The following is a 12,572-nucleotide window of genomic DNA, read 5'->3' on the forward strand; positions in this document are numbered from 1 at the left end:
CTTGTTATTTCCCCTGCACTTCCCCGCAGTTTAGATGAATGATTGCTCAGTAACTAGTAATTGTCAATCTTTTCCCCGGCGGAGTTGTTTGGCCTTCTACCAAGTAACCAATAGTTGTAAGTCCTATCTTTGTGGTTTTTCTACCCTCATACCGGTAGTTGTAAACCCTATCTTTATCCCCTTGCAGAGCTAACCCTTGATTTTGTTCATCCTAACCGATGACAGTTACTCTCTTCTGCGGTTTTCTACTCAGTAATTGGTAGATGTAATCCCCTCGTTGTTGGTTATCTTTATCCAATATTCGGTATTGATATCCCTTCATTTTGAGTATATCTCCCAGTAACCGGTGATATATCTCCCGGATCATTGTTTTCGTCAATGCATCCCCTGCGAGTCATCTCTCATTTACCCGTTGTTGGTAATAATTTTGTTTCTCTCTTTGTTTGGTCATCATTTTATACTCAGTATTCGGTATCCCGATGCCCGTTCTTTTTCGGTTGATTTATCCTGTGTTAACCCAGTAGCAGGTTGTGGATAATCTTCCATGCGAGTATGTGATCTACGTTCTGACGGTAATAGATAATATATCTCATGCGCTCTTCAGTCGAAGTCTTGTTCTTCCCCAGTCGAGTAAGATTCGTATTTCATTATGAGATCGGATGTCCATCCTGTAAGTCGAGTTTGCTTTTTCATCCCTCATTTTGGATGATGAGTGTTTTGGGAATATTCCCCAATTCACGCTTGGTTGTTCACCTATTATATGCCCAGTAACTGGTATCCCTGGTGTTCCTTCCTTCTGCTCCCTATTATGACTTTTTGTCCCCTGTGGAGTCAGATTTTCCTGAGTTGAAATATACCTTTTTAGGTCTTCCTCAGAATTTTGGATGATTGATATCTCTCACCCTTATACCGGTCTTAGATATTCATTCTCCCCGAGCATGTTGTTCTCCCACCCTTATACCGGTGTTTTGATCACATGTCTCCTTAAGTTTATTACCTAGTAATCAGTAATACCTCGTTTGTTGCTTCCTCAGCTGAGTCCTTTGTGGGCATTTCCAGTTTGAGTCCGTATGGTGGATTTTTCCCCATCTGAGTCCGAATTTCTATCCGAAGTATCCTTTATGGATAGTTTTGCTGTATTGGCATATTCCCCAATACATGCATATTTCCCTGGCGGAGACATCCCGTATTTGGATCATCCCCAACCCGAGTCCGGATTTTTATCCGAGGTATTTATGGATAGTTTCGCTGTATTGGCATATTCCCCAATACATGCGTTGTTGAGTCAGCTCGAGTCTTTCCATTGATTTATTTTCAAGGAAATCCCTTCGTGCTCCAGCAAGTTTTAAGTCGTGACCTGCTCACGCATTCTTATTTCCCTTTTACTCCCTGGTGAGTTCCCAGAGTTTCTGTCCCATTGAGTGTATTACTCATATGGATTTCTAGTTTCTCCTAATTTCTTTTTCCTTTGTGGACATATATCCCCACAAAGTGTTACCCTTTTTGCATACATACATTTGCATCATGAGGTCTCTTAGGGACCAAAATTCGTCTCTTTGTTATTATTTAAGCCCATTCTACCTCGTCGAGACGAATATTTTAACCTTCACTTCTCCGGCTAGAATGACCTTAAATAGGGGAATCTGTAAGACCCTAATTTTGACCCTAAGATCCCTCATGGCATCATAACATTGCATTTGCATCTTGCCTCAAGGATCATAGCATCTTGGCTCCGTACCTTTGGGTGGGAACACTTGAGAGTTGGTTTGAGATCACCAAGCATGCTTGAATTGTATATTATTTCTTTTCTTATTTTTCTTACTAACCAAAAGCACAAAAATATGTCACTAACATCTTTTATTTGTAGCTTGAGTAGTCACAAGATTCAAGGCTCATGAAAGTCCTATGCTCATTGGTATGGCTAGTTGAAGATGAAAGCAAGCATGGAAATGGTTACCAAATCTCTCATCCATCAAATATTCCTCCCAAGTATCTGAATTCATCATTTTGATCAAAGCAAACCAAAGGGTTTGAGGCTTGTTTCCCAAGGAAACCCTAATTCATCTATGCATCAATTGTGCGTTGCTTATGAAGCAACCTCAACCCATGATTAAATACAATCAAGGGAAGTTATTTAATTCATCATTTAATGCATATTTGAGCTTATTTGAGTGTCCTCAATCATTAATTCATCCAGATTTGAGGCATGGACTTGAAAAGTTGATCAGTCAAATCATCTGACTATTTTGAAGTACACTGAGACCTAACTTTTAATGTGTTTGTAAAATGGAGATGACCCCAAGAGAAACACTGTTCTTAAGAATCATATGAACAACTTTAATGTTCATCAAAAATTGATTTGAAGCTTGGAAGGTCATCATCCATTTCAAGACATTATAGGTCATTTTGACTGAAACCCTAATTTTGGGTCAACTTCCCAAGGACATAACTCATTCATTTTTCATGATTTTGAGGTGGGATCAAATTTATTGGAAATTTTAAGGTTTATACTTAAATTGTTCTGTTGAACAAATTTTCAAAATCCTAAAATAAATACATGTGATAATGCAAAACATTATAGGTCACTTTTGACCAAAGGCATTGAAATGTGAAAAAGTCCAACTTCAAGTGCCCATAACTTCTTCATCAAAAATCCAAATGATGCAAAGTTTAAGTCCAAATTGATTGTCGTGAAAACATCTACAACTTTAATGTTGAAGAGTTTGTCATTTGGAGCTTGCATCATTGAAACAGAAGGGCTTGAAGTTTGGTAATTTTTGAAATTTTCACATGTACATGTTTTGCACCCTACACTTCATGATCAATTTTCACCAATTTCCAAATGTCAAATGAAGTTTTGGTCAACATAAAAATTGATCCTCATGCAAAAAGGTTTCCAACCATTACCCATAAGGTTATGCTTCAGTTTGGGCAATGCCATTTTCGAAGAGATGAACAAGTTGGTGCATTTGTGAAAATCAAGTGAAATTGCATTGCATGAGCTCATCACACTCAATCCGCACGTCCATTCTGATTCTATTTGGCATAAGCTTGCAAATCCAAGTGGAATTGGGCCCTCCATGCGCCTGTACAGGCCCATGCATGGAGGCCCTTTCCATCCATGCAATGCTTTGTTCATGCATATCAGCTACAACTTGCTATAAATAAGTGCCTCATGCTTCTCATTTATACAACCTAAGGGCGCCTTACATGCTGCACGAATCACACCTCAACCATACTCAAAGGAACTCACCATTTTCTCTCAAATTTTTCAGATCTAAACTTCAATTTTCTTGATTGATTTTTAGATCTATAGTTCCTAAGCCTTGCTCACCTTGATCCATAGAACACACTGCAAGCTTAAACATCAAGGGATCATGCACTCAAGCTCTTCAATTCAAAGGTTCACTTCAGATTTTATTTTCTTCGAATCTACTTATATATTGCACATTTCTTGTTGTTGTTGGGTTGTCTGAAGTCCTCTACATAGAGACAATCATTTCATGCTTTGAATTGTTGAAATCCAACAAGTTTCAGTTGAACTCCACAAAATTCAATCTCTGATTTCTCTCTCAATAGAAATCTAGAGTGGATTTGGTTGGCACAGGGGTGATGTACATCACCACAACTTTCATTTGATACCTGGATCGTGGCTTTTGGTGAACTTTTATTCTCTGCAAATTTTGGCCGGTGCCGGAAGTTGGCCGGAGAAGACGGTGGTGTACACCACCGTCTGGTCTCCAGATCAAATTTGGGTCGTGCATTTGTGTTTCCAGATTAGATCCTAGCCATTCAATGTTATGACTTGTTTAAAGGCAAGGTGTGATTGCATTGACTGAGGTGTTTGGTAGGCGCGCGCTCTAGAGCCATGTGATGTGCCAGCTCAATTAATGAGCTTCATCCAACACTCCATGTTTTTTCCACATTTTCATTTTCTGATTTCATTTCATTTTATTTCTTTTAATTCCATTTCATTTAAAAATCCATATCTCCTTTATTATTGGTCCAAAAAATGTGAGACCAATTGCATTTTTGTTCTTTTAATTTCTAGTTTTTAAAAATGATTTTTATTATTTATTATTTTATCATTTGATATTTTTTACGAATTTTCTCTTTTCTGCTTATTTTTAATTCATTTTAAATAGTTTTTTATATTCAAAAAATACAAAAATATTTTTCCAACCTTTTTGAATGATGATAGATTTATGAAAAATATTCTCATCAATTTATTAATTGATTTGAGATTTTAATTCAATTAGGTTATTTTTTATGCATTTTAATTGATTAAAAATAGTTTCTGACTTCTAAAAATGCTGAAATTTTTTGTCAAACTTTGTTTGACCTTGTTGAACTTGGGATAATTCACTTGGACTTTTCAAAGTTGATTTGAAGTGAATTTGAAGTTTGACCTTTCTTTATTATTTTAATTCAAGTATTATTTAATTTTGAAAAATACCAAAAATATTTTATTTGTTTCTTGACTTCTAATCTTCATCTTACTTCTGTTTACTATGGTTTGACCTTGATCTCATATATCTTTGGTCAATGCTTGTTGATTACTTCATTTCATTTCCATTAATGCACTTTATTATTCTTCATATTCTTCTTCTTTTTCTTTTTCTTTTTTGATCAATGAGTTAAAGATTGGTGGTTAGCCTTGATACATGGGAGGTTTAACCTTCCTTGATTCAAATCTAATTCATCTTGGTCATGGATCAAGTGAATGGCTTTGCATTAAGGATAGGTCGCTTCCTAATAAAGCAAAGAACTTAAATCAATACAAGATCATCTCTCTTCTTCTTTTGGCATGGCAAGTTGTAGGAGCTTGATTCACAAATCAAGATCTCTAAATTGTGTTGTTGCCTACATTATTATTGACCGACCTCAGATAGTTGTGACTTCTACATAAGTCCAATTACGATTGCTTAACATAGCGCTACATTGCCTTATGGCACACTAATACTAACCATTAACCATTAACCTTTAATTCTTGCAAAGTCAAAGAGCAACTAGGCTTTAGGCCTTTAGAGTGCTATAAAAGTCAAAGAGCAACTAGGCTTTAGGCCTTTAGAGTGCTATAAATGTTGAAGAGTACTTTGAAAAGGACCAATTTCTAAACTCCTTTTTGTCCATTCTTTGTTTGCTTTATAGAACTTTTTGATGTGTGTGTTCTTGTGCTAGGGATTCCAACATTGAGCCTAAGTGAAGAACCATTGCCATGAGCTTCTAAAGAGAGAGACCTAAGAGCCATTGGAGGATTTCTAAGAGCTTGCTTGATTGATTGATTGCTTGAGTTTACACTTATTTGCTTGCTTATTCCAAAGGATGGGAGCTACTTGGATCATCAATATGATCTCAAGAAGGGAACTCCATTTGTGGTCTTATTTCTTTCCCTTCATCTCTTGTATGATTAGGACGTAGCCATTCTTCTTCTTCCCTCCACTCTAACCCAAGCCAAAACTTTTGTGCAAAACATTAACACTTCTTTTCAAACATTAGAAACCTAAGCATTATGCTTTTGATTTTCAAACTTTCTTTTCATAACACTTATTTTGAATTGAATCTTTAAGTCAACTTTGACCATATTTTGTAAATACTTTTCATTGGTAAATCTAACTCATTCAAATGCTTTTGTGGCTTCAATGGCCACTTTCTTATCAAAACTTTTCATAACCTTTAGCTATTAGGTTTGAGTTATCCTTGAGGTAGATATAATACTCACCTATATCCTTAGTGATGGATGTAATACCCCAAAATTTGCCCCCCTCATTCATTCATTCATTTTTAGGTCATTTAACATTTCATATAGCATTTTATCATGTCAATAAGAATTAGATACAAGAAGCTTGAATATCATCCAAGACACTTTGTGGGTTCTATCTGGGTGATCAGTCAACAAAAGGGAAAGACTTGAGTTACTTCCAACAGGAGTCTATTCGTCAGTCAAAACGTTAATCTTGAAGGAGCAAAGGTTTGTTCATGAGCTGTCATGCTCGCTAGGCGAAGCCCACGTGTTTTGAAAAAAAAAACGGAAAGTTGGACCTCTCTCATTTGAGCCCAAAAGTCCACAAAAATCAGGTTATAAATTCAGAGTTTTAGTGAAACAAAAGGCCATTCTATTCCTATTACTCTGGCAGGAAAAAGAAAGTGAGAGAATTCCATTCCTATTACCCTGGCAGGAAAAAGATAGTGAGAGAAGAGCTAACAGAGTTCAGAGCAACCTCCGGACACTGAAGGGAACTCATTGGCAAAGAACTAATTCCTTCTCGTATAAACCCTCAGATTGCTTTGCAAACCCAACCGTGCCATTCAATTTCATTGATCTCTCTAATCAGGTTTGCCCTATATCCATCATCTTTATGCCTTTAATTTGGATGCTCTAAATGTATGAGGTATTATGGGTGAATTTGATACCCTTTTGATGCATGTGTTTGACAGGAGGTTTAGGCCTCCTACCCTTGGTTGCTTTTTGTGAGCTTTTTGTGAATTGAAAGGGCATGATTCATGTGGTTACATTTTGATTTGGGGGCAACTCTTGGTTACCCTATTTTGTTTCTCTAACCTGTTTGTTGAGTTTTGTTTTGTGAAGGCACATGACTTTTGCAGGGATAACTTGCGTGGTTTCCCACTTTATTTGTGGGATAACCCCTGGAGGTTCATTCCGATTACCTGTACTGACCCACTTTCTTTGATGATGTTAGCTTGGAAGGATCTCAGGGTTTATCATTCCTTTAATTGCTGTTACCTCGGATCTTCATCCGTGTGGTACTTTTACATTTTTCCCGCATTTTACTGCTTTCCTAGCTGGAAGACCTCGATAGGAGGCAATGTTTTTGTGTTTACTTTATGCAGGTTCCTTCGTCTAGGACTTCCCTTTTGCCCTTGAGCATCGCTAAAACCCAAAGCAACACGTTTACTCCTTCTACTACAGGCGAGTAAGTCTCCAAAGGTCGAGCATCCGGTAGATTGCGTAGTAACGTCGTTCGTCTAAAACCCAATCCATAACCCCGTAGTTAGCCGAACTACGGCTTGCTCTGATTCTCATTCCAGATGAGATACGTAGGCATAAAACGCGATGTCTTACCGAGCACACACACCCCAACCCATAGGTCAGCCGAGCTACGAAGACTCTGATTCTCATATTCAGATGAGATACGTATGCAGTGGATGCGACATCCGCGCGAGTCATTTTCATTTAACCCCTTTTTTAGTAAACAGCACAAGATAAACTCACACTCTTTAGACAAGAACTACAAAAGTGGATCCCGTAGAGTACTACGGATGCGTAGGGGTGCTAATACCTTCCCTTCGCATAACCGACTCCCGAACCCAAGATTTGGTTGCGAGACCTTGTCTTTTCCTTTCCTCTTTTCAGGTTTACTTCGAGCGTTTCCTTTCCCTCCTTTGGGATAAATAACGCACGGTGGCGACTCTTCTGTCATTTTCTTTCGCCGGTTGTTTTTTTGCACACTGTATTTTCCAAGTTGCGACAGCTTGCGACTCTTCTGGGGACCCGGTTTCCCTAAGCGAGTCCCCCCTAGCTTTTGTAGTTTATTTGTTTATTGGGTGTTCATGCTTTTGTACAATTATTTATATACCTGCTTTACCTTATTGCATTGTGTACATATCATTGCTGTATCTGTTGGCTGGCTATGGCTGCTTGGTGATCTTTGTGAGATGAGTTCTATACCTGAACTCGAGTGCACTTAGGATAGGAGAATGGCATAGTCTTGTCGACTTGTGTGGAGTTATTCCTTAGCAAGTTGACTTGCAAGCCCATTCACTTGGTGGAGGTCATGTTGAGATCAATAATGTCACACAAGTAAGTTGTGGTTAGACATTACTTTTTCCAATATAGACCTTAGAAGCCGAGGACCTTAGTTTACCAAACCCATATTGGCATATTCGTAGGACGTAGTGCGAAAGTCGTTCAAGTGTAAGATTTGATATGATTGTTACGCGATACTACACTCATAAGAGTCTCTCTTGAGAATATTTTTGGAATACGAGTAGTCGTTCCTCCGATAATATCCGAAAGATGGGATTATGACTATGGGAACCTTTTGTAGAACATGTTTGGCAGGTTTAAACCTTAGTACACTCCTTTTGGGTGGTTCTTAACCTAAACTCCATGCTTGTGACTTGCAACAAACCCTTGATTCATGGTTGATCCAATCAGGTATCCTTAATATCAATGAAACTTGGGTGTTGATAAAGTGTAAACCATAATCCACCAAAATGGGTGGTTGATATTAAGGATAACATGATCCATCCCATGACCTTTGTTTGGTGTGCTCTTAATTTCTCTCAAGACAGTGCAACCTGACAGATGTTCAAGCAGATACAACGATCCTGATTCCCATGCCACTGCACTGCATTCACATCATTTTGCATTCATATTATTCACACATGTTTATCCATTTCTGTGGGGTTTATTTCTTCTTCTTGATTCTAGTCGGGGTTTTCTGGTACTTTTTAAAAGGGATATTGGAATCAAGAGGGTAGAATACCTTTGGAATTGATAAATATGTCATTGCATTTGCATATTCATTAGCATGTCTTGCATAACAGGTACCGCCACAGTGTTCTCAGTTTGTTTGGTGTTCCATCAGCAGGATAGCCGACCCACGCATTCACCGATACGGTACCCGCAGAAACCAACAGAGAGTAATGGAAAGCCTACAGGCAGAGTTCGCCGAGATGAAAATCCGCATGAATCAATTCATGGATGTGGTTCAAGGGGTGGCTCAGGGACAGCAAGAGCTCAGGCAAATGATACAGAGGAATCCCCCTGCTCAACCAGAGACGGTGGCTGATCCTCCAGTTGGAGAGGCTAATGGACCCAATGGACCGGGGCCTATCCCAATCCTACATGTCACCTCCGGTCAACAGCCCGTTCATGATGATCAGGACGATCAGTTCCCCCTGCTGCAGGAAGACTTTAGTATGGGTCATGGTGTGGACCCCATGTTTAGAAGATTGGAAGAGAGGTTGAAGGCAGTGGAAGGACAGAATCCTCTGGGAGTAGATGTTGCTGACTTGGGGCTGGTCCCAGGTGTGAGAGTGCCACCGAAATTGAAGGTCCCGATATTTGACAAATACAATGGAAACTCTTGCCCGAAGACCCATGTGCAAGCCTATTTCCGTAAAATGGTTGCATACTCCGATGACGAAAAGTTGCTTATGTACTTTTTCCAGGACAGCCTAGCTGGGGCATCCCTGGAATGGTATATGAGGTTGGACGGAGCCCACATCCGTTGCTGGAGGGATTTGGATGAGGCTTTCGTGAAGCAGTATCAGTATAATGCAGACATGGCTCCGGACAGAACTCAACTTCAAAATCTGTCTCTTAAAAGCAATGAGTACTTCAGAGAATACGCTCAATGCTGGAGAGAAAAAGCTTCCCATGTTCAACCTTCTATGTTGGAGAAGGAAATGGCTAACATGTTCATGAACACTCTGTCAGGACCTTATTTGGAGCGCCTGGTGGGTTGCAATGCCTCCAATTTTGCTGATGTAGTCTCTACCGGAGAGAGGGTGGAGAATTACCTGAGGACATTCAAGACCCAGAGTGGAGATGGATCCTCATCAGGGGTGAAGAAGTCGTTCATTCAGGGACAAAAGAGGAGAGAAGGGGATGCAAGTGTCATATCTTCTTATCAGAACAGGCATAACCGGAGGAATAACTTTCAGAACTATCATCAGCAACCGTATGTTGCGGCTGTGACCATTCCAGCTGTAGCACCACTACAACAATAACAACCACAACGTCAACCAACTCAGTACCAACCACAACAACCGGGTAACAGACCCGCCTATCAACCGAGGCCAAGGACGATGGACCGACGTTTCGACACCCTTCCAATGTCGTACGCTCAGTTGCTTTCTAGTCTTCAACAACTACAACTTGTGCAGCTGCGCACTCTGGCTCCTCCCGTTGGTAGGCTTTCGGTGGGTTATGACGCCAACGCTAGGTGTAGCTTCCACTCTGGGACACCTGGCCACAATATTGAGAACTGCAAAGCTTTTAAGCACGTAGTTCAGGACCTCATTGATTCAAAGGCCGTTAACTTTGCACCAGCTCCTAATGTCGTCAACAATCCCATGCCCCAGCATGGTGGAGCCAACGTTAACATGGTTGAAGGAGAAGTCAAATTAGTCTCTGTGGTCAACAATGAAGATGGGGATAGTGATTGCTACATCGATAACTGGGTGCATCCGAGGATCCCGGGTGAAGTTCTCAACAATTGGTCTTCTGAGGAGATTGTCCAAGCCACTTGTCTGGAGGAGTAATTTTCTTTGTTTATTCATGCATATCTAAGTCTTACGTTCCGCCAGGGCGTAATGACTCATTGTAGGGCTCATCTATGTGACACTTGCATTTTTATCATAAATAAAGGACGTCTTTTTGCATTCAAATATTTCGTTCCCTGTCTTTCTATTTTTGCAGTTTTTCAAAAAAAAAATGGCAATGTTTTGTTTAGTTTCCACTTTTTTTTCACACTCATAAGCACATACCATCACTCATGCAGATGCACATCACCGGATCCTATTGATAACGGTTCTGCTATGGCTCGCTTCGACTTTGAAAATCCAATCTTTCAAGCTGAAGAAGAGGGTGATGAAGACTGTGAACTCCCTGAAGAACTTACCAGGTTATTAAAACAAGAGGAAAGGGTCATTCAACCGCATCAAGAGTCTGTTGAAGTGATTAATCTCGGCACCAAGGACGCCAAGAGAGAAATCAAGATCGGAGCTGCTTTGGAAGACAATGTGAAGAAGGGGTTGATTGAATTGCTGCAAGAGTATGTTGACATCTTCGCTTGGTCTTATCAGAATGGCTAAGAAATTGTTGAGAGCAGGTTATTACTGGATGACCATGGAATCTGATTGTTTCAAATATGCTCGGAAGTGCCATAAATGCTAGATTTATGCTGATAAGGTGCATGTGCCGCCGAATCCTTTGAATGTGATGTCTTCGCTGTGGCCTTTCGCTATGTGGGGCATTGATATGATTGGAAAGATCGAGCCGACCGCCTCCAATGGGCATTGCTTCATCCTTGTTGCCATCGACTATTTCACCAAGTGTGTCGAAGCAGCGTCATTTGCGAAGGTCACCAGACATGTGGTTGCCCGATTCATCAAGAAAGAAATCATTTGTCACTATGGGATTCCCGAAAGAATCACTACTGATAATGGTTCTAATCTCAAGAACAAAATGATGAAGTAGTTGTGCCAGAACTTCAACATTCAGCATCACAATTCTTCCCCTTACCGCCCTAAGATGAACGGTGCTGTTGAAGCGGCAAATAAGAACATAAAGAAGATTGTGTAGAAGATGGTCGTTACGTACAGAGATTGGCATGATATGCTACCCTTCGCCTTGCATGGGTACCGTACTTCAGTACGTACGTCGACCGGGGCAACCCCTTACTCCCTTGTGTATGGTATGGAAGCAGTCCTACCTGTTGAAGTGGAGATTCCTTCTCTAAGAGTCCTGTTGGATGTCAAGTTAGACGAAGCTGAATGGATTCGGACAAGGTTCAATGAGTTGAGTCTTATCGAAGAGAAGCGAATGGCATCCATTTGTCATGGGCAGTTGTATAAAAGTCGGATGAAGAGAGCCTTTGATCAGAAAGTGCATCCTCGATGCTTCCAGGTCGGAGATTTGGTGTTGAAAAGGATCCTTCCTCCTCAGACAGATCACAGGGGCAAGTGGACTCCTAACTATGATGGACCGTATATTGTCACCAAGGTTTTTGATGGTGGGGCCTTAATGCTTGCAACGATGGATGGTGAAAACTTCACTTCCCCGGTGAACTCAGACGCAGTTACAAAATACTTCGCATGAAATAGACCCGCTGGACAATAAAAAGAGTAGTCCAGGCAAAAAATGGGCATCCCGACGAACCAAGAAAATGAAAAGGTTCGGGAAAAAATTAGGGATTAAAAGTGAAAAGATTGTACACCCGGTAAGTTGAAAACCTGAAAAGGCAACTTAGGCAAAAATGGGTATCCCGGTGGACTGAAAACCCGAAAAGGGCGATCCAGGCAAAAGTTAGGGATTAAGCGAATGACTGCGTTCTGAGTAGTTCTGAATCTCATCTCGTGTCAATGACTGGAAACTTTTGAAGGATAGGAAACAGTCCAATCACTCTTTCAGAAAGCTGATCATCTGGAGGATCTTGAAGACGAGCAAGTCATAGCAGAATTGGAACCCAATAAAAATCCATTTCACATTGCCATTAGATTAATGTCTGTTTTTATCTGTTGTGCGATTACCTCTTTCCAGGGATTGCTTCCTGATGTAAATGCCTATTCAGAGGCCGTTCAATCAATAAAATCATGTTATTCAGTATATCTCTGTTTTCATTTTCATTTTTCTATTTTGTTTGCAAAAATGACGTCCGAATTTTTTGATAAACATTGCACCATGACACATAAGAGCTTTACAGGTACATGCTTAATAAACATTTAAAATTGCTGTAAATTTTAAGTGCTTTGGATCGTCTATTCAGAACAGGTACCCTCGGGGCATTTCCTTAAAATCCCCTGCAGATGATCGTGAATGT

This window comes from Lathyrus oleraceus, chromosome 6 (genome assembly GCF_024323335.1).
Source record: "Lathyrus oleraceus cultivar Zhongwan6 chromosome 6, CAAS_Psat_ZW6_1.0, whole genome shotgun sequence".
Lineage (NCBI taxonomy): Eukaryota > Viridiplantae > Streptophyta > Magnoliopsida > Fabales > Fabaceae > Lathyrus > Lathyrus oleraceus.